This window comes from Pinus tabuliformis, chromosome 4_1 (assembly GCF_031772625.1).
Source record: "Pinus tabuliformis cultivar Carrire ecotype Pingquan chromosome 4_1, CPIR1, whole genome shotgun sequence".
Taxonomy (NCBI): Eukaryota; Viridiplantae; Streptophyta; class Pinopsida; order Pinales; family Pinaceae; genus Pinus; species Pinus tabuliformis.
The window spans coordinates 320,999,196-321,022,774 of record NC_142303.1 but is presented as its reverse complement, the minus strand read 5'-3'; positions in this window follow the sequence as shown (position 1 = coordinate 321,022,774).

Genomic DNA, 23,579 nt, shown 5'->3' with positions numbered 1-23,579 from the left:
CTGCAAAAGTACACATCAAGGCAGTGTCATAATATCACATATAGAAGGAGTGATCAATGATGTTGAAGTAGATATTTGATCACTGAAGTCACATAATTGATCCTAAAAAGTACCAAATCAAAAAGTGGAATAATGGTACTTCATACAACTCGAGTGCCAACATGTAGGATGTCATTGTGATGAGCTGCAACATATAAGGTGGATGGTTTCACTGGAAGTAAACTGGAGGGACTGACATGTGAACCATGAAATGCTGATGAAACCCAAGGTCTTCACCGACCTCCATGGTACATTTCTACACTATGGGAATAAATGAGTTGAAGTCAATGATGTGAGAAATCGTTCAATTACCGATCATTGATGTATACCGTTAACAAACGTGAAACAACCCATCGATAATGATGATGAGAGTCTAGGTACCCCTGTACAATCTAACAAGTGCAAATAAATGAGTTGAAGTCTAACACTTGAGAGAATCTATTAATCAGGAGACATTCATGTATTCTCACTATCGATAGCGAAGGAGTCTGCCACTAATCACTACAAACCCTAAGGTAGTGAAAAAAGGACTCTAGATCTTATTCTAGGAGCAATAAATTAGAGTCAATGGGAAAATATCTGCTGGAAGGTAGGAATTAAGGCATCCTACATCAATCCAACGTGACTATAACCCATAGGCAAAGAATGTGGAAGGAATCAGATGAAGAAAGATGAAGTAACCAAACCAAAGCAAGTTTCTAGCGTACAAAAGATGTGGCTAGTGCACGATAGAAACCCTCTTAACCAACCAATAATGAAATTTGACACAAAGGCGAGGAATCCACCAATAGGGTCAAATGGAAACCAAGGTATTTGCTCGAATCCCAATGTGTGATAATGTAAGCTAACGTTGAACACAAAGGAAACCACTCAGTCAAAGACCCATAATACTGATTGATGTCAAGCACAAGGTCACCTATCAATGATGGTAATAGAGCCAATGTGCAGCTTTAGGCCTACTCTTAGAGAAATGTGTCAAAGTCGATAAGAGAAGACCTGCCAGCAAGAAGTCAATGGAGACCTTCTCGAACCAGCACGAGAAAAGGACCAAATAGCTTATGTGGTACTGAACATAACTCTGACAGATCGGGTATGGCTGACTAAATATGAGTCAAGAGACATTGTAGAAAGGCCAACACAGGTTTACTTCCCTTGAACAATGACACAACTCAACTATGACTATATGGCAGCATATGATAACTTTGTATAAGTTTGTCATGTAGGAGGCATAAAAAATCTCTCCATATGATTGGAAGATATAACAAACCAGAGGAGTACTAACTCAATAACAAGGCTATGGCTCTCCTAAGTCAAACTAAAGCCCATCCTGATGGAGGAAAGACCTGTTTTGAGTTCTTTGTTCAAGGGCGACACAACTAACTGTTGCTGCCATTAAATATGGAAGTAAAGTCTTCTTTGCACTCTTTTTGGAATATATTATTTTTTTTGTCTTTTTCATATTTGTAAAGCTTGAAAAGGAATAAAAGAATGAATATGGTACAATGGAAAGAAAGAGTGTCAATTTACAAATGCACTAGTTCCTGGGAGGGGAACATTCCTATGTTGAATGCAAGGTGACAAAATTGGTCAATGACACTCAAAGGAATTTTTCTTTCCATGGGAAAAAGGTGTCAAGTTGCAGAGGGTAAGTGATTACAAGGTTGATTTTGCAAAAAGACATGGTCAAAAAGTGGCTTATAAACGAGTCCAAGTGAAACCAGCTTAAGGCCAAAAAGTACAAATTGTCCACATGGAATGCAGCAATACAACTCAACATGTGGGATCCTCTAAGGTATAAAGCCAAAAAGACAGCAAAGAAGAAGGAGAATGAAACTTCATCGCAAAAAGTCATGGCGGGACTAAAGAGTACTCCCGCGCCTACTCAATCTTTGTAGCATGGGCAACATATGTCAACAAGGATCTAACTAGGAAGCCCATGTAAAGGAAGGCTCTACCATCATGTCATAATGTCATAAGTCGATGAGTGAAAATGTTTTTAAGGATCATAACATAATGGGGTCGACCCTAAGGCAACATATCACGGTATGGAGGATAAAATGCATAATGCAATGAAAAAGTGATCTTCCCTAACCTCTATGCTATTGATGAAAAATGATACATGCCATGACGGGTCAGTGGTCATGGAATCAAAGCGGTAGAAAAAATCTCTATGTCTTAAATTTAACTTGAAAGACAACCTATCCTAGCACTCAAAGCCAAAAGGTCACAATGTTTATAAAATTATTAAAAAAATAAAAGATAAACTTTGTAAATGTGGGTTTTTAAATTTTTTTCAAATTACAAGTTATAAATAGACCTCTTGGCTCAACAAACCTCATTTGTGTTTTGAAAATTTGAGAGAAGGAGCTCTGGAGCAAAGACCAGCAACCACAATCCACCCTATTACTTGGCCCGAACAGTTGCCAAACATCCAAGTATTCCTCAAATTTGATCTTTTAATGAATATATGTACATTTCAAGCATTTTTCCAATTTTTGTACCATAGAGATATCGTTTTTATATTTTTTTCTCTGAACATACGTAGGTTGGGCATATTGAAGGCATGTATGAGTAAGCCCTATACACAACTGTGTATGAGGTGAACCCACGTGTGCGCAGTGAAAAATTACAAATTATGAATTTTAATGGATGAAAATGCTTGAATTGCAGGATGACTATCACATGGAAAGAAAGAGAGCATAGTGCAGTAGACAATGAAGTAATGAATGACCCACTATCACTAGATGCATTGAGAGGGTGTGGATTATTGAAATTTTTCAAAATGCCTAATATGAAAACCAACACAAGGTTGTTGGAGATGCTTGTGAATTACTAGGATCCAGAAGAGGATGCTTTTATGATTGATCAAATGCCCTTGCGAATTGAAGTAGAAGATATCTACTTCATCATTGGACTTTCCTGAAGAGGGGAGCCAGTTAACTTGCAAGGGAAGGCTCGAGGCAGCCTCAACGTAGATGATTATATTCACATATATTGCCCCGGGAATAATGAGAAGGTAGGGACACAGATCCCAATAAAGAATGTGGAGATTCTACCCCTCAGAATTCTCCTTTTTACTATTGTGAGGGTAGCAAGTTCAACTTCATTGCACTAAGCATCGTGTGTTACAATGAGCCTAGCAGTCGATTGCCTAACCATAGTCTTTGATTGGTGTACATCGCTAATAATAAATCTAAAAAAGCAACTCGCTTCTATCAAAAAGAGTAATACCAAACATTTTGGGTATGGTACCATCCTTTGCACTTTATTCTTTGAGAGGATATGAGGGCCTCGACCCAAACTGCTCTCTACCATCAACAGCCTAAGGGATCCACGTAGAGGTAGATGGGCTAATTTGATGAAGAGACTAGGGGGTGGTGAGGTCCCTAGAACAAATTTTGATGACGATTATTTCCTTTGGTAGGAAAAACAACTCATTTCCATCGAGGACTACCCCTATTGCAGTATTGTCACTCATTACTTTACAAGTTGTCAGTTGTCTAAAATGCCTAATAGTAGTGAATTTGAAGCCATTTCCAATGCTGTAAAAGCTCTTAAAGATAAATTAGAACCTCTCCATTACCTAGTGCTCGGAAAGAGCTTTCCAATGGTATATGGAAGTCCACAAATGGGCTCCTAGAGCAGAAGTTAAAGCATGTAAAAGTTACCCTTGGAAAAGCTAGAAAACAAAGAGAAAACACCAAAGGAGCAAGGCAAATTTCAATCGAAGATCTGAGGGAAAATCCAAATTGTAATCAGCCATCAATGGGGTCCTAGGGCATAGACTTAAGGTTATTGATGGTTCATGGTGCCGAATGCCAGTATCGCAGTCTCGCAGTCCCGTGATATTGGCAATCGGCAGATCAGCGGGGTTCTAAACTTAAAAGACATGCAAACCACCGATTTTATGATATAGTGTTACATCGTCGAGGGAGACTGAGAATCGTTAAAAAAAAAATTTCATGGAAAAACCAAGGCAGGGTGACCCCCTTTTTTCCTCCTCCATGTGGCAGTACGACTTAACGACTTATCGAAAGTGGACGGTCCTGCAAACCCGCAATCTCGCGTTCTGCAGGTCCCACATATCGGCCATATCGCATCCCGCAATATCGCAGTCCCACAATATCGCAATCCCACATCCTACACGTCCTGCAGTATCGCAATCTTGCATCCCACAGGTCCCGCAGTACCACGATCCCACAATCTCACATATCGGTCATGTCACATTATCGCAGTCCCGCATATTCACAGTCCTGTAGTCTTGTGATATCAACAATCAACGATCGGTGGAGTAAAGGGGTTATCATTGTAAAAGCCTTGTGATCTGCCAATTTTGCGATCCAGTGTAACATCGCTAAGGGAGGCCAAAAAGGATTTACAAAGGAAATGCATGGAAAAAACAAGTTCGGGCTGAACCTTTCTCTCTCCTCCACGTGGCAGTACGAAAGGTGACGTGGTTGCAAGGGGAGACATGTCACTCAATTTCGGAGTGTTCAAGGATCCTATAAGGCCATTTTTGAGTGACACATGTCAACACTCATAAGGTGACACGTGGCATTGATGATGTCAACCCGCGGATCAGCAATCGATGATCACATGAAGTAAAAGCTTATTCCTCCACGGATACTCCTTCCTGGCTGGCGATTGCGATATGTGGGGGATCCTGCTGAATGCGATATGTCATGGGTTATATTTTATAAGGATTTTGCATCCGGAATATTGGCCAGTGCGGTAAAAGAAGTATCAAAGGCTTTCTATGTTATAAAGGAAAGGGCCCCTAGACAGTAGTGGAAAGCCTTAGTGCCTAAAGGGCTAAGCACTTGGTTCAAGCCCCCGGTCATATGAAGGAAGTCATAGAAAGGGGCTGAAATCATGAGGGCTTAAAGGGAAGTCAGAACTCGCCTGTTTCGTCTTATTTCTGTGTTAAAGGCCCGCACCTGACAAACTGCTTATTACATGATAAAATGCATCCCCAAGTGTATCAGAGCGCCAAAAAGGATTGCGTAGAGCTTCAAAGGACATATGGGTCGAAAAATGGGATGTTGAATGGAAGTATGGAGAATTCAAGCCAAGTATGGGTGCATTCAAGTTAAGGTCCTCCCGTAGCACACATCCCGAGTCGACATCGAAGGAATTTACGGGAGAATGGACAGTGAACCACATCAGCAACATAAAAGAGTATGATGATAGAGACATGGCTTAATCAAAAGCCTTCACAGCAACTGAAAAGGAAATCTTCCTCCTATTTCTTATTATTTTCTATAATTTCTTATTTCCAAGAAAGGGAGGAGATCTTGATTGTAATCTTTGGGTAACAGAGCCTTACACCAGTTGAGACAGCTAGTCTAGCAGACAGTGGGAGCTCGGGTCAAGATATTTGTTTTAACTGTAATCCAAGATCTTTGCTTCTTATTATAAATAGGGGAAAGAAACATTACACAGAGGCTCCAAAATTTCTCACCTAATGGGTCTGAACTCTGTGGTACCAATTTCGCTCATAGATCTATAAGAGAATGACTTGTATTTCAGACTATATTACTTTACACAGGAAGATCTTTCAAACTAAGAAAAGAAATGGTGGTGATTCCCCCTTCTAAGTATTACAGTATTTTATCCTCATGTTTAACTCCATTATGTTCATATTTTTCTCTACATTCATGCTATAATAACTGCTAGAAATGATTTCATACTTCCTTGCAGATCCATGTTTGTTTATTTATTAATGCATATTCCTGAATGAAGGGCTGAAATTATATATTTAAAATTCTCTATATGAATCATAGCACCCATCCTCTCTTCAGTCCATTATCTCTGCGTGTAACTCAAACAAGTGTAGAATTTCCCATTGTTTGCAGCTCTAGGTGTTCACTATAGAACTCTGGATGTTTTGGGCTCTATACAATGAGTTATGTTCTCTCCTAATCCTCTCTCATTTACTCAACAAAGCCTATTAAGTTGTAATCCCCTTTGAAGTAATCGGCCTTCATTGTTCTATGTCACACTTCTAGGAATTGTGTGTGTGAGGAAGTATCAGAAATACATAACTCATACCTTTGGAGGAATGAACCAAGGGCCATTATGATCTTTCATTACGTGACAATTGGAGTGCTGCAAACCCCTCACATATAACCTTTCATGCACTCCTCTATTTAAGATGTCTGAGGCACTGGTCTACAATCAGCCCAGAGGCTATCTCTAGGAAGCTTTCTATCTCCCCAATAGCAATTGTGCCACAAGGTGCTAGATTTAGCTACAACATCTTTCTGGCGATATTTCTGGGGAACGGATTATAATATTTTTCCCTGGGTATGATAAAGTTTTACCTTTTCCTTGTTAGGTGAGCAAGGGATGTGTGGGTTGAAGATCTCTCACCTTGGTGACTCCATTGTCAAATTTTTGGTAAACATCCTGGCGACTCCACTGTCCCTATCTCTATTTGATCATTCTGGCTTTCAAGCAGCTCCATACTCACTCAGATGCTACAGTAGCCCAAAACTCTGCCTACTTTTGAAGTTGAAACCAATCACATAGGGAGGTTTTCAAGATGGCCCTTCCTGCATTCCTAGCCAAACAATTTTCCCCACTGGATTTCTCTTCTATTGTTGGTTATCACAATCATGTACCTGCATGGCATGAGTGGAATTACTATTTGCCTAGATTCAGTGGGAACACAGAGAAAAGGCCTAACCAGCACCTCAAATACTTTGATGAATGCATGGAGAAACAAGGTAATTTTCTTGAAGATGTACAAATGAAGTTGTTCAAGTGGTCTTTAGATGAGGATGCTAGAGTTTGGTTTAAAACAATACCTCGTGGAAGCATATCTTCTTTGAAATGTTTTCATACAACATTCTATCCATATTTCTGAATAATTTATCCACTGAAGGCTCTATTTGAAGATTGTTGCACACTTTGTAATGATGAAGATATTCTCGAGGTAAATAACCCTACTAAAGATGTATGTGAGAGCTCATTCCAAGAAGATATCTACTCACATCAAGAAGCATCTCCCCATGAGAAAGAAAGAGAAGAAGGAAACACCATTGAGTTGCCAATAAACTCTCAAAGGGCTTATTCAGTTGAGTCTGATGTTTCTCCTTCTTATGATGAATATAACTCTAATGGAGATTCAAGTGAGGTAGAGCTACCATACTCCCAGTTATGGGAAGCTAAACAAGAAGAAGAGGCCCATTAGGAGGTCAAGAAAGAGGCTCCAATCCATGATGCATATATTTCACATGGAAAGCGGGATCAAGGATCTCCTCCAATCTATAATTAATATGATTTAGAGGAGGAGGAAATGGTCATGAAGGTGCAAAGGGAGTTTTTTACCAGTAAGTGGGGAGAAAGCTCCCAACATCAAGTTTTTCAAGAAGGCCCTAAAGTTGAATTACTGCAGAAATATTTCTACCAAGAATTCTCAATAGACCCTCTAATCTATGACTCTTACAGTTCTGACAGTGAAGAGTCTATTGTAGATTTCCAAGATAGTTGTCCCATTGAAAAATGGGCAGTAAAAGATCAACAACCAGTTTTTCTTGAAAAGGATGAAGTTGAGGAGCTAAAAGGTGTTTGTGCCTACCTTGGCCAAGAGGATATTGATCAGTAGACTACCTATGAAATTACGGGAGCTGCAAACTTTCCTTGCCTATTCCATGACCCTGTGGCTGAGTACATGAGCCTATTCTTAAGCTAGCAACAAAGATTGTTTCAGCAGCATGTATCAGGTTCTTCATTTGCTGATTTTTCATGGTGCATGCTTATTTGTATCTTTCTTTTTCAGTAATATGAAGGCATATGGTCCAGTACTCTAATGCTGGCCTGGCTCCATTGGAGGGTTGAACATACTTAGCTGAATTAAGCTCTATGCATAAGTAGGAATGTACATAAATAAGCCCACCAGCTAGGCATTTTCTTTTCAGTTGTTAGAATTTTTATTTCTACATTTTTAGATTCATGAGGAAAGTCCCATGGAGATTTTTATGGTTAGAAAGTTCATATATTTCTGACTCCATTCCCAATAGTGAAGGATGTTGGTCTCCAGGTTCTCAGCACCTTACCAGCAAGGCACTATCCCCAGTTGGAGCCAATTTTGTCACTCACTGCTTTACAAGTTGTGAGCTGTCCAGAATGCCTAACAACAGTGAAGTTGAAGCCATTTCCAATGCCACAAAAGCTCTTAGAGATAAATTAGATCCTCTCCATTGCCTAGTTCTCGGAAATAGATTTCCAATGGTATATGGAAGTCCAAAAATGGACTCCTGGAGCACACGTTAGAGCATGTTGAAGTTATCCTTGGAAAAGTTGGAAAACAAAGAGAAAACACCAAATGAGAAAGGCAAATTGCAATTAGAGATCCGGATGCAAATGGCAATCAAAATTCACCATCGGTGGGGTCCTAGGGCATAGGATCAATGTTATCAATGGTTCATGGAGCCGAACGCTGATATCGCAGTCCCGTGATATCGACGATCAATGGATCGTCGAGGTTCTAAAATTAAAAGACTGGTGAACCACCGATTTTGTGATATAGTGTTACATCGCTAGAGGAGGCTGAGAATTGTTAACAAAGGAATTTCATGGAAAACCCAAGGAAGAGAGGCCCCATTTCTCTCTCCTCCATGTGGCAGTATGGCTTATCGGCGGTGGGTGGTCCCATAGTCTCGCAATCCCACATCATGCAGGTCCCGCATATCGATCATCCCACATTCCTGCGATATCACAGTCCCACAATATCGCAATCCTGCATTCTCGTGATATCGTAATCCCACAGTCCCGCGATATCACAATCTCGCATCCCTCAGTATTGCAATCCAGCATCCCACAGGTCCTGCAATACCGCGATTTCGCAGTCCCACATATCAAACATGTCGCATTCCCACAATCTCGCATCCAACAGTCCCGCAATCCTGTAGTCCTGCTATATTGGAAATTGGTGATCGGTGGAGTAAATTGGTTATCACTGTAAAAGCCTTGCAATCTGTCGATTTTATGATCCAGTGTAACATCGTCGGGGGAGGCCGAAAAGGATTTACAAAGGAAATGCATGGAAAAACCAAGGTCGGGTGGACCCTTTCTCTCTCCTCCATGTGGTGGTACAGAAGGTGACGTGGCCGTAAGGGGGATGCATTTCACTCAGTTTCAGCATTTTTAGGGATCCTATAAGGCGATTTCCAGGTGACACGTGTCACCACTCCTTCCTGGCCAGCGATTCCAATATGCGGGAGTATCAAAGGCTTTCTATGTAATAAAGGAAAGGCCCCCCCAGACAGTAGTGGAAATTCTTAGTGCCTAAAGGGCTAAGCACTTGGTTCAAGCCCCCAGTCATATGAAAGAAGTCGTAGAAAGGGGCTGAAATCATGAGGGCTTAAAGGGAAGTCAAAACTCGCCTATTTCGTCTTATTTCTGTGTTAAATGCCCACACCCAATAGACTGCTTGTTACATCATAAAATGCATCCCCAGGTGTATCAGAGGGTTGAAAAGGATTGTGCAGATCTCTAAAGGAATTATGGGGCGGCAGATGGGATGTTTGATGGAAATATGGATCATTCAAGCCAGGTATGGACACATTCAATATAAGGCCCTCTCGTAGCACACATCTAGGGTCGGCACCGAAGTCATTTAAGGGAGAATGGATAGTGAATCACCTCAACAACAGAAAAGAACATGATGAAAGAGACGTGGCTCAATCAGAAGCCTTCACATGAACCACAAAGGACCTCTTCCTCCATCTTCCTCTTGTTTCTTATTATTTTTTGTAGTTTCTTATTTCTAAGAAAGGGAGAAGATCCCGATTATAATCTTTGGGTAACATAGCCTTACATTGGTCAAGACAGCTAGTCTAGCAGACAGTTGGAGCTCAGGCCAAGATATTTGTTTTATTTGTAACCCAAGATCTTCCCCTCTTGTTATAAATAGGGGAAAGCAACATTATATAGAGTTCTGAAATTTCTCACCTGATGGATCTGAACTCTGTGATACCAATTTTGCTCATAAATCTGTAAGAGAATGACTTGTATTTTAGGTTGTATTAATTTACATGGGAAAATATTTTAAACTAAGCAAACAAATGGTGGTGAATCCCCCTTCTAAGTATTACAATATGTTATCCTCCTGTTTAACTCCATTATGTTCATATTATTCTCTACACTCATGCTATAATAGTTGCTATAAATGATTTCATGCTTCCTTGCAGATCCATGTGTGTTGATTAATTAATGCATATGACGGAATGAAGGGCTGAAATTATATCTTTAAACTTCTCTATATGAATCATATAACCCATCCTCTCTTCAATCCATTATCTCTTCTTGTAACTCAAACAAGTGTAGAATTTCCCATTGCTTGTAGCTCTAGGTGTTCACTATAGAACTCTGGATGTTTTGGGCTCTATACAATGAGTTATGCTCTCTCCTAATCCTCTCCCATTTACTCAACAAAGCTTATTAAGTTGTAATCCCCTTTGAAGTAATCGACCTCTGTTGTTCTATGTGACACTTCTAGGAACGGCATGTGTGAGGAAGTACTAGAAATACATAACTCATAGATTTTGGAGGAATGAACCAAGCCCCCTTATTATCTTTCATTACGTGACAATTGGAGTGATGCAAACCCCTCATATAACCTTTCATGCACTCCTCTATTTAAGATGTCCTAGGCACTGGTCTACAATCAACAGAGAGACTGTCTCTAGGAGGCTTTCTATCTCCCCTAGAACACTTGTGCCACAAGGTGATAGATTTAGCTACAATAGCATGTATGGACTTCAGAGGGGATCCATATCTAGTGCTTCCACTAGATACTGCATGGGGTGCCATAGGTAAAACTATTTTTAATTTTTTAAAGTTATTTGATTTTTTTGTGTTTCAAAAATTATGAATTGAAATTATTTTTGATGAGACAAAGATTCTTACAAAATTATTTCATCATGATACATATGTGGGACCAGTAAGACCTGAGGGTCAACCCAGGCATAGACATTGTGGAAGAGACACAAAGAGTGCCGTAGTTGAGATAGAGAGACTCCTCCATACCATACAGAGGAACTTGGAGAGTTTGACTCACCAGGTAGCTATGGCGGCGATAGAGGATCTACTAGAGGATATGCAGAGATGTGTGGTAGTAGTACCACAAGATTGGGTGTGGCTCTTTCAATGGGTGGATAATGTCATCATCTTCTTCCAAGATGCACATCGAGGGTTGGACCCATAGATATAGATTAGAGATATCCATATTTTGATTGGCATGATTAGGCTTAAGCCCTAATTTTGTAGGAAATTTTGTCCCGATATTCTATAACATTTTGAACAAAAAGCTTCTCTCTATATACAAACAGCTTCATGATGTGTTGATCATATATACAGATGATGTTGGATTATTTTTTATTTTTAATGTAATGAATGATTAATATGAAAATCTAATTCTTGATTCAATATGGAATCAGTAAATGAATTTTTTTTATCGTGGAATATGAATAAATGTGATAACTTTAAATGATCTTTGTAATAAACGCACTCTCATAAATTGGCAATATAAATAAGGATCTCTCATGTGATAGATGGTGTTTAACTGAGAAACCACCAGTTGTGAATCCAAGTATACTACTAATGAATCAACACCAAGAGATATTGCTTCAGATAGTAGGTTAACCACAACAGTATATTCAAACCATTATTTGAAGCAGGGTTGATACATATGCCTCTTGAAACCAGCAACTGACCGAATGGATAGTAAATCACCAAATCTACGAAAACAAAATTCTAGGTATGTCGACTAGCATCATCAGTGAACCCTAGATATACCAAATCATCCATTGATAACTGCCAAAGGAGAACAAAAATATCGATATCACTATCAAACCTATAGACATATATGAACAAATATATACAATATCTACAACCAAGCAAATGCTAGGCTAAAACCTAGGCATAATACTTTTTAAGGTAGAGCCCATTTCTAGGCTCCGAAAGCTCGTTTCCATTAAAATAAACCAATTCGTAAGCTCCTCTTTTTAAGACCTTTTAAATGGTAAAAAGACCATACCACATGGGTTTAAACTTACCTGCCCCCAAGGTGTCTTTGTCTTGGTCATAGATCAGGACAAGGTCACCTTCATAGAAAACCATAAACGCACAACCTTATCATATTGGACTTTCACTCTCTCTTTATGAGCTTCGTTAATTGTGGCATCATCTCAATGTTGCTCGTCAAGATGTTCCAAACGAATGAGGTGTTCTTCAAGACTAGAAGTGTCTGCAAGAAGTTCTACAACTAATTTAAGTGAAGGAATTTCACATTCTACAGGGAAGATCAATTCCAAACCATAAACTAGTTGAAAAGGAGTGAAACCCATAGCGGTCTTACCGATATCTGGTATGCCCAAAGTGCAGGATATAACATGATATGCAAATTGGATCGAGCCTTATTAATCTTCCTTTCCAAGATAGATTTCATGGATTTATTGATGGCTTCTACCTGACCATTGGCCTGAGGATAGTAAGGATATGAATGCTCCTGCCAGAAAACCAACTTGATAGCTAATTCAACCATCATCTTGTTTTGGAAATGACTGCCATGGTCAGTGACAATCTCCTTTGGAATACTGAAATGAGAAATGGCTTGGTTGAAAAGAAACAAGGTTGTTGTTTCACCATCATTCACAATAGTGGGCATAGCTTCATCCCACTTGGTAAAGTAGTCCACTGCTACAATAATATACTTATTACCCTTTGTCGAAGGTGGGTTACAAGTTGTAAAAGCAATGCCCCAGTTTCAGAATGGACTAACGGTAATAACAGGAAAAAGTGGAGATGGATGAGCACGCATATTCCAAGTATAAACCTGAAAACGATGGCATTTTTTGACCACTTCAACACAATCATTGAAAATCGAAGGACAAAAATACCCTGCATGCAATATTTTTTGGGTTGTAGCAAGCCCAAATAGATGACTACCACAATCTCCACTGTGGCAATCATTCAGCACTAACTCAACTTATTTTCAGGTTAATCAGCGTGTAAGGATTGAATCAACCCCGCGATGATATAAAGTGTCACCGATAATAACATAACTTTTCACTAAATGACGCACTTTTCTTCGCTCATCCTTTGAAAAAGGGAGGGGAAACTTCGAAGTCTGAAGATATATTATAATATCTCCATACCAAGGATCTTGTGAAGAAATAAGAAAAATATGCTCATGAGGGAATGATTCCTCATTAACTATTTCTTATTCACAGGGCAACTCTGAAATTAATTCTACAAATACTAACTATTTATTATATTTGACTGACAAGAACTTGAGATTGAACTCTTGTAAAATAACAATCCATCTGTTATAGTTTCCCCCAATCACTCACCTACTAAGAACAAACTGAAATGGATTGACATCCGCCAAGACAAAAGTTTTTCTAAGAAGAATATAGTGTCTAAGTCATTGGATAGCATGAACAGCTACCAAAGCTAATTTCTCTACAAGAGAATATCGTAGTTTGGGACCTACCAAGCCTCGTCTCAGATAATAATTCATGTTCTCACAGAGAGTGTCATCTTCCTTAACCAGAACCATACCAATGGTTGATTCTTCCGCAACAAGATATAAGAGAAAATCCCTACTATAATCTGGTGGACATAGCAATGGAGTAGAGGTCAATTCTTTTTTCAAAGCATTGAATGAGCACTGAGCGAAATCATCCCATAGAAATGGAGCTCCTTTCTTCAACAATCGCATAAATCCCTTTGTAATCTCGGCGTAATTGACGATAAATCTCGTCAAGAAATTGGATTTTCTTTGGAGACTTTGAAGTTGACGGATGGTAGATGGGGGAAGCAACTGAGGTATTGCCTCAACTTTGAAAGGATCTACACAAATCCGTTCAGTAGATACAATGAATCCCAATAATCGATTGGACGTGACAACAAAAACGCATTTATTTGGATTCAACCATATTTTGTAAAAATGACATTGCTCAAAAACCAATCGAAGATGATGAGGATGACCAATTATCTTTCGAGAATGAGCATCTAGTCCATCCAAATAATCTTCGATGATATGTTTGATATCGTGGAAAGCGTTGGACATGGCCCACTGAAAAGTAGCCCCAACATTTTTAAGGCCAAAAGGCATCTTCTTGTATGCAAAAGTACCCCAGGGGTAGAAAAAAGTTGTCTTATGCTGATCTTCAGGACATATAGTAATCTGATTATAACCTGAGAAACCATCCATGAAGGAGAAAATATCATTTCTCACACATTCATCAATAATCTAATCAATAAACGGTGTGGGGAAATTATCTTTAGGACAAACCTTATTTAAATCCCTAATGTCTATGCATACACGGATCGTTCCTTATTTTTTATCAACCGGGGCTGGATTTGAGACCCACTCAGTCAACAGAATGGAGTATATGAAACCCACCTTGAGCAACTTCTTGGCCTCGGCTTTGATAGTTGCTGCTTTCCTAAGGTTTACTGACCACAAAATTTGTCGTATAGGCTTCGCATTCACGTAAGTCTTGATCTCATGATGGACTACTAAGGGATCAATTCCAGGCATTTCCTCATAAGACCAAGCAAACACATCACAGAATTCTTTAAAGAGATAACTATAGATTTGAATTTCTTCAAAGGAGCATTCAGCTCTGATGAAAACACTCTCAATTACATTGGGATTCCTAGAGATGTTCTTCGGAATCATTAGGGGATTTTTGAGGTCTAAAATGGGCCTCCTAAGGAAATTATAAAATAATAGTGGAAATAATAAAATAAGATTAGATTACATCATCAAATTTTAGAGGGAAAAAAAGAAAAAACTATTTTTTCAACTCGTATTTTCAACTTATCTCCCTATGGGTTTACTCAAATTTCAAGCAGAAACACTCGTTGGATGAAAAAATTGATTCCTCATACAAGGAGTACCCATGTTGCATACTTTCGATGGACCCTGCTACACGAAAAATGAGAAATACATGAAAAACATGATTGCAATCATGTGTTTTCATGTATTTCTCATTTTTCGTGTAGCAGGGTCCATCGAAAGTATGCAACATGGGTACTCCTTGGATGAGGAATCAAATTTTGCATCCAACAAACACTCCCACTCAAAATTTGAATAAAACCTTAGGGAGATAAGTCAAAAATACAAGTTGAAAAAGTAGTTTTATTATTTTATTATTTTTTAATATTTGTACTTGTTTACTCCAAAAATGGTGAATCATCCCCCATGGTTAACATCATCATCTTGAATCCTTTTGGTTCTTATAAAGTTTATTTTTTGCACATTTTTCATAGGAGGCCCATTTTAGAACTCAAAAGTCCCCTAATGAGTTTTTAAAATAACAGACATGTTGCCTTTGGAAAAAACTTGTGCTAGAGCCAAAGGGTTTAAAATTTTGTGAACATCACCAGTCAACGAAGGACTAGACAAACTTGATTCTACTTCACCCAAGTATGGGAGAAAATATCACTGATGATTCAAATCATCCCACGGTCTGTCTCCGAAATTTCTTCTAGGATTTCTTACTCAAATGGTAAAACAATATCAAGGTATTCCATAGAAGAAGTAGAGTCAAGAGTCCAAGCCAGAGCGACATCTCCATCCAATTCCTCTAGTGAAAGAGGAGTAGGATTGGAATCTGCAGTGTTGACAATAAATTGATAATCAATTTCAGCTGCAGACATAGGATATGCCATTCCACCTACTTTCCCTACTTCTAATGTGGTGGTAGAAGAGGGTAAGGGCCAAGGATCCAAAAAATAATGAGTTCTAAAGAACTCTCTTCGAGAAGGGGTCTTGGACGATGAAATGGAATTTATTCGAGCAACAGGAGAAGGAAGATCAAAAGTACCCATCAATGAGGAATAAATTTCAACTCCTAAATTCTCAACAAGTTGCTTGGGATTATTCACCAAGGGAATGGAGGAATCAGAGGATGCATTGGATTCTTTCGAAGAATACTCCATCTGATCAATAGTAACAATTCTCCCTTCACGTGGAAAGCATAACATGTGAAATAATGATGATACAATGGAATCCATTTCATAAATCCTATTTCGTCCCAATAGAATATTATAATCCAAATTTTCATCGACTATTTCCACCTTTATATTGACCACCATCCCCCAACACAAATGGGGAGGCTGGAATAATTCCATGGTGGGTTGTGTTATATTCTTTCCACGACTAGCCCACATAGTTAACCGGGGGATTAGAAGGGGGGCGGAGCCCCCCTTTCGTTGTGCCGATTGCGTAGTGGGGTGAGTCACAAGGGATTTGAGGGGTGTAGGTGACCCCACTCTATGGGGTCTGGAGTAGCACCCCAGAAAATTTTAGTTTTGGACTCTATATTAGGTCGGGCGGACCGACCTATGGTTTTTTGCATGTTTTTTGCACATGGTTTTGGACGCGATGGTTTTCGTTCCATGGTTTTGGATGCGATGGTTTTTGGTCCATGGTATTGGATGCTTCGGCATATATAAATATGTATTGTAAAATTGAAAAGAACATAATGAAAAATAAAGCTGGTAGTCCCGGTTTTGTGATCTAGGGGAAAATCTCTGTGTATATGTGTTTTATGTGGTATGCTCTCGCATTGTTTATTTTATGTGTTCTAGAATTCGTATGTAGGTAATTTTTGTATGGGGCTAAAGCCTACATTTGGTATCAAAGCTGTTTTGGCTTCAAGGGGATGCCTTTGCCACTAAGGGGTTTCTCTCGGGCCTATGGTAGACCTTGTTCAGTGGGAGATCTGCGGGATCGATTCTGGTGGTGAGAGAAGATGGCGAGTAGTGGAAAGATAGAGATCGAGAAATTTAATGGTTAGAGTTTTGAGTTACGGAAACTCAAGATGGAGGATGTGTTGTTGGATAAATATTAGTGGATCGCGGTAGATCCAGGTACTAAACCAATGGTAGTGTCTGCTGAAGAATGGAAGAAGTTGGATCGGAAGGCAAACAGCACAATACAATTGTGTCTCTCAGATTTAGTATCACTAAATGTATCAGAGGAAGCTACGACAAAGGCTTTATCTAAGTCTCTAGTGAATAAACTATTCCTACGGAAAAAGTTGTATAACCTGAGGATGAACGATGGAGATTTGGTGACAGAGCATCTAAATGCATTTAATACTTGTGGTAAGTCAGTTATCATCTGTTGATATTAAAATTTCAGATGAAGATAAGTGCATTAGTTTGTTGTGTTTTCTACCAGATTCATGGGATAGTCTGGTTATTGCAATAGGTAGCAATGTAACTGCCTTGCAGTTTGATGAAATAGTCTCATTCTTGCTGACGGAGGAAATGAGATGGAAAAATATGGAGAGCCAGAATGGTGATGCCTTGTTTGTACGAGGATGCTTCCAGAATAGAAACAAAAATAAGTCATCAACTGGGAGGTCTAAATCTAGAGGGAGATCTAAATCTCCGGGAAAACTTGTAAAGGTGGTGTGCTAGAAATGCGGAAAGGAAGGGCACTACAAAAGGGACTGTAAATCTAAAGCTCCTGATAAAGGAAAGGGATCTGATGATGCTTCTTCTGCAAAGGCGAAAAGCACCTCAGATTAAGGTGGGGATGTGTACTTGGCTTCTTCAAGTACACATGTAGATCACGAGGCATGGTTGATTGACTTAGGTGCATCCTTTCACTTCACTCCCCATAGAGAGTGGTTCTGCGAGTATGAGAAATATGATGGTGGTGATGTCTTATTAGGGGATGACATGAAGGCTAGAATCATTGGTCGCAGGAAAGTAAAGTTGAAGTTGCAAGGTGGAAGGCTTAGAACACTTCTGGGTGTTCTGTATATTCCTGCATTAGCCAGAAATCTGATTTTTGTAAGCAAGTTGGATGATGTAGGTGTAAAAACATTGTTCAAGAAGGATACCTGCAAGATGGTTCTGGGGGCACTGGTATTGATGCAGGGAGTTCAAATTGGAAATTTGTACAAGATGCAAGGTAGCACTGTTGTTGATGGGTGCAATAGTTCAGTGGTTCCTGAAAGTGGAGCAGAAAATCTAGTGGTCTCTGGAGAGAAGACCATGTTGTGGCATCAAAGGCTTGGACATATTGGAGTGAAGGCCTTCGAATACTTCATGGTAAAGGTATGGTAGAAAGTATGAGTAATAGCTCTTTGGATTTTGATTTCTGTGAAAATTATGTATATGGGAAGCATAATCGGGTGAGTTTCCCCTCTGGTGGTAAGAGGGCGAAACAGATATTAGAGCTTGTGCATAGTGATGTGTTTGGACCTTTGAAGGTTCCATCACTGGGTAAGTCTGTGTACTATGTATCCTTTATAAATGACTTCTCAAGGAATACATGGATATATTTCCTTAAGAAGAAATCTGAATTCTTTGACAGGTTTAAAGAATTTAAGGCTCCAGTGGAAAACCAGATAGAGAAGAAGATAAAGGTGTTGAGGACAGATAATGGTGGAAAGTTTTACAGTAAGGAATTTGAAGAATTTTGTAAGAAATGTGGTATAGCATCGCAGAAGACTACTCCATAGACACCTGAGAAAAATGGAGTTGCAGAACTCTGGACAGAGGTGGTGGAGATAGCATGTTACCTCGTCAACAGATCACCTTCATCAGCGTTGGAGGATAAAACTCCACAAGAGGTATGGACTGGTAAGAAACCCTCTCTTTCACATCTAAGGGTATTTGGATGTGATGCATATGTACATGTTCCAAAGGAGAAACGAACCAAGTTAGATAGTAAATCTGAAAAGTGCATCTTTATTGGGTATAAGGATGGTTTAAAGGGTTATAATCTTTGGAACCCAGTAACAAGGAAGGTTGTGTACAGCCAAGATGTGGTGTTCAAAGAGGTAAAATATGTTATTAAACATGAATTCCAACCAAAGGAACCTGCAAAGATAGAGTTTGAGCTAAAGGAGGAAGAATCAGACTCTACAGTAGAGGAGGAATCAGAAGATGAAGGGCCACAAACTCCGGGTGTGAGAAGATCAATTCGAGGAAGAGGGCAGCCAGAAAGGTATATTCCATCTGCTTTCTGTTCAAATTTTGCTTTATCTATTACTGATGATGATCCCAGATCTGTGAAGGAAACAGTAGATTTAGAGGATGCAAAACTCTGGAAAGAGGCCATGGTTGATGAAATGGCATCTTTGCACAAAAAAGAGGCTTGGGATCTGGTGGAGCTGCCGACTGGAAGGAAACCCATTGGCAGCAAATGGGTGTTCAAGAAGAAGACAAATGCAAAAGGAAAGGTGGAGAAATACAAAGCTCGGTTGGTAGAAAAAGGTTATTCCCAGGTGCCGAGAATTGATTTTTGTGATATTTTTTCTCCTGTTGCCAAGGTAACTTCTATTAGATTACTTTTATTTGTTGCTGCTGCTTTTGATTTTGACATAGAATAGATGGATCTGAAGACAACATTTCTTCATGGAGATCTAGAAGAGGAGATCTACATGAAGCAACCTGAAGGCTTTGCGGTGAAGGGTGAGAAACAACTGGTATGCAAGTTAAAGAAGTCTTTGTATGGGTTAAAACAGTCACCAAGGATGTGGTATCAGAAATTTGATACATTTATACAGGGACTTGGCTTCAGCAGAAGCAAAGAAGATCATTGTGTGTATTTTAAATTAATTGGTGACTGTGTTATTTATCTGGTCTTGTATGTGGATGATATGTTGGAAATGACAAAGAAATTATCCAGGATTTGAAGACCCATTTGTCCTCCAAATTTGACATGAAAGATCTTAATGCTACAAACTATATTTTGGGCATGGAAATTAAAAGAGATCAGACAAAGGAGAAGCTATGGTTAAGCCAAAGGAAGTATGTCGAGACAATATTGTAGAGGTTTAATATGCAGGGTAGTAAACCGATGAACGTTCCTATTCTTGTAGGTGTAAATTTATCTACTGAACAGTGTCCCAAGACACAAGAAGAGGAAGAGGACATGTGCCCTGTTCCATATGCAAGTGTAGTCGGTAGCCTGATGTATGTGATGGTCTGTACTAGACTAGACATTTCACATGCAGTGGGAGTATTGAGTAGGTTTATGTCAAAACTAGGGAAGGAGCACTGGACAGCAGTGAAGCGGGTTTTCAGGTATTTGCGTGACACTAGTCATTATGGTTTGTGCTACCAAGGAAGACCAAGATTGGACAAAGTGTTGGATATTCGTGGCTTTGTTGATGTAGACTGGGCTGGAGATCTGGATCAGAGAAGATCTACAAGTGGGTATTTGTTTAACCTATTTGGAGGTGCAGTCAGTTGGATGAGTAAAAAACAATCTGTAGTAGCACTATCAACTACAGAGGCAACATACATGGCAGCCACTCATCCATGCAAGGAAGCAGTTTGGTTGTAGAGATTGTGTTGAAGTATGGGGTTAGTACAGGGAGCGATAAGGATAGACTGAGATAGCCAAAGTGCAATTTTCTTGGCAAAGAACCCTGCATATCATTCAAAGACAAAGCACATTGATGCTCAGTATCACTTTGTGAGGGATATGATAGAAGACAAAAAGGTGTTGTGGTAAAGGTGGACACTTTGAAGAATATTGCAGATGCATTGACAAAATTTGTGAGCTCTGAGAAGTTCTCGTAGTGCAGAGAAACAATGGGTGTTGTAGGGCTGGATAAAGGACTAAGCTCTCTTGTGGCCCCCTGTTGAAAGAAAACAACAAGTGGGAGAATGTTGGTTTGTGTTATATTCTTTCCATGACTAGCCCACGTAGTTAACCGGGGGGTTAGAAGGGGGCGGAGCCCCCCTTCATTGCACTGATTGCATAGTGGGGGGAGTCACAGAGGGTTTGAGGGGTGCAGGTAACCCCACTCTATGGGGTCCGGGGCAGCGCACAAGAAAATTTTGGTTTTGGATCCTATATTAGGTTGGGCCAACCTACCTATGGTTTTGTGCATGTTTTTTGCACATGGTTTTGGATGCGATGGTTTTCGGTCCATGCTTTTGGACGCAATGGTTTTCAGTCCATGGTATTGGATGCTTCGGCATGTATAAATATGCATTGTAACATTGAAAGGAATATAATGAAAAATCAAGCTGGTAGTCCCGGTTTTGGGATCGAGGGGAAAATCTCAGTGTATATGTGTTTTATGTGTTATGCTCTCGCATTGTTTATTTTCTGTGTTCTAGAATTTGTATGCAGGTAAATTCTGTACGGGGTTAAAACCTACATGGGAAAGGCTGGAATATTTCCATGTAGCCTATGAGAATGACCATAAAATGCAGTCAAGCCAGTAGGTGAAGGAACAACTTGAGGAGATCCGATAACTTTCCAACATGGAATAGGCATGACACATGTGGAAGCTCTCTCATCAACTAAAGTTCGAAAGATATTGATCTTTTGATATGTAGATTTAATTTGGAAAGGCATATGATAGGTATTCTCTTCTTAATATTTGCAATGTCAAATGTAACAATAAGAGAGTTTTTTCAAATGTATAGCCCTGATCGCAGTGACCAACGCACTGCTTTGTGTTGGACACAACTAGTGTACCTCTAACACAGACATCACACAAGGGCTTTGGGCGAGATCTTCAATAATGGAGTAGTTCTGGGTAGACCTGGCATTAGGGTTAATCGTCGAACATTTTGTAGAGCCTTTCGGCATCCGAGGTATAGACTCAATTGTGGGCCTCTCAATATGGAGTGGCTTTGGAACATCAGGAGCGGCCTTAGCCTTAGAGGATTATGTTTCACCATAATCATGTGATATTGTAGCAACATCGACATTAGTACTCATCATATATACATTTCATGGATTTTCCCCTTCCTAGTTGCCCCGTGTGGGGTTTCCAGTACTAGCATTCGCGTCAGCAAACATTTGTTGCCCTTGGGGAAAAGGGTTAGTTAGAACTGCCTAGAAGCTAGAAGAACCCTGCTAGACTAACAAGCAATGAGAATCCTGAATCTTAGCACAAAGATGAGTTAAATGGTCTCCATTGCACAATTTGCAAGGAAACTTAACTTTATTTTTAGACTCTTTTTTATCCTCCCCAGTATTATTAATGGGTTTGTTTGCATTACGCTTCCCATCCTTATCTTTCTTTTACCTTGTCCCATTTCCTTCCCATCGGAGTGTTGATTTCCTTTGGGGTTGGAAGATTGGACAATGTTAATAGCTAAAGGTTGAGAAGGCATAGACACTAACGATGATGCCTGAATTGAAGAAGCATTTTGTAAAGACAACTATTGCAATTGACTTAGCAGGTTAGCCGTGTTACTATTGATCGATCCGACAATCCCGTCGGCATGGTGACCTCGCTTCGGTTTAGCTAAATCAATCTTAGATCGAGGAGCATCAGGAAAATTCTTCTCAAGAATCATAGACTGAGAATATATAAGTTCTAAATGTTGGGATCTATAAATAGCCTGTTCTTCGGTGAATACTCCAGAGAGACTCTTTCCTTGAACTGATGGATGAGTATGCTCGCTAGTAGCACTCATAGCTAGATTCATGTTCCTAGCAGTGGCCATTGAAGGAAAATTGTTGGACACCTAATCCTCTATGGGTTGGTGTGGAATGTGAACAACCACCAGAGTCCAAGAGACCACTTGGAATATGAATCCAAGGGTCACGCCATGTACTATAAATGTATATCATATGAATAATATATGCAATCTAATGCTTATCATTTACATTAGATGTTTTTATTCCATGTGAGTTTAACATGGTATCAGAGCGGGCGAATCTTTGCACTGCTCAAGTGTGAGCTGCTATATGCATGCGATCTTCCTCTGCATGTCAGCCTGGCCTCTGCTCATCAGAATCATTGCCATACATTGTCTACTTGTTTTGTGGTATTGTGTGTACTAAGAACTCTTCTATTATGCTCGTTACCTTTCTGATTTGACCATTTCTTCACAGATTCCTTGAGCATGGTGTATTTCAGACATAATTCTCTCTGCGCACTTGACACACCATCTAGTCTTATCATTTACCATTTCTCTGCTCCCGCTAATGTAACATACTCATTATTTCACTTATCAAAAATGCTTCCTTTGCCAAGTTACAGTAACGTCTCTTGCACACACTTGCAAATTCAAACATCATCTTGACTATAATATACTGTTATGATTGAATGAATGTCATAGTTAGTTAATAGAGTTAAGCCATGTCAAATAATTTTGTTTTTCAAGAATCGCCATTCTGGTGAATCTGTCTAACGGAGATGGATAAGGCTCTTTTACTCGAACTTCAAGAAATCTCCACGTGACAAAGAATTCCTCATTTCAATTCCCAAGGACCAAGCTTTTGATTATATCGAGGGCTTCGTGGTAGTGAATAGTAAAGATCCCATTAATGGTTGGCCTTCACTTGCACTATCCTCTGATGCCTCCCTTGACCCATCGCTCATCCCTCCGAAGTTAGACCTAGTTATGTATTGCCTCGAGGTAGCCTTATATTATAAATACCTCAGATGTCCTTGCACTGGATAAGAAAATCGAGAGAATGTTGGCTACATTGAGATTTTGTGAAGGAGAAAGACCATAGCGAGAGAAAGAACATGGTATGTACAAAAGTTGGAAGAAATAATACGCCATGAGCACGAGTA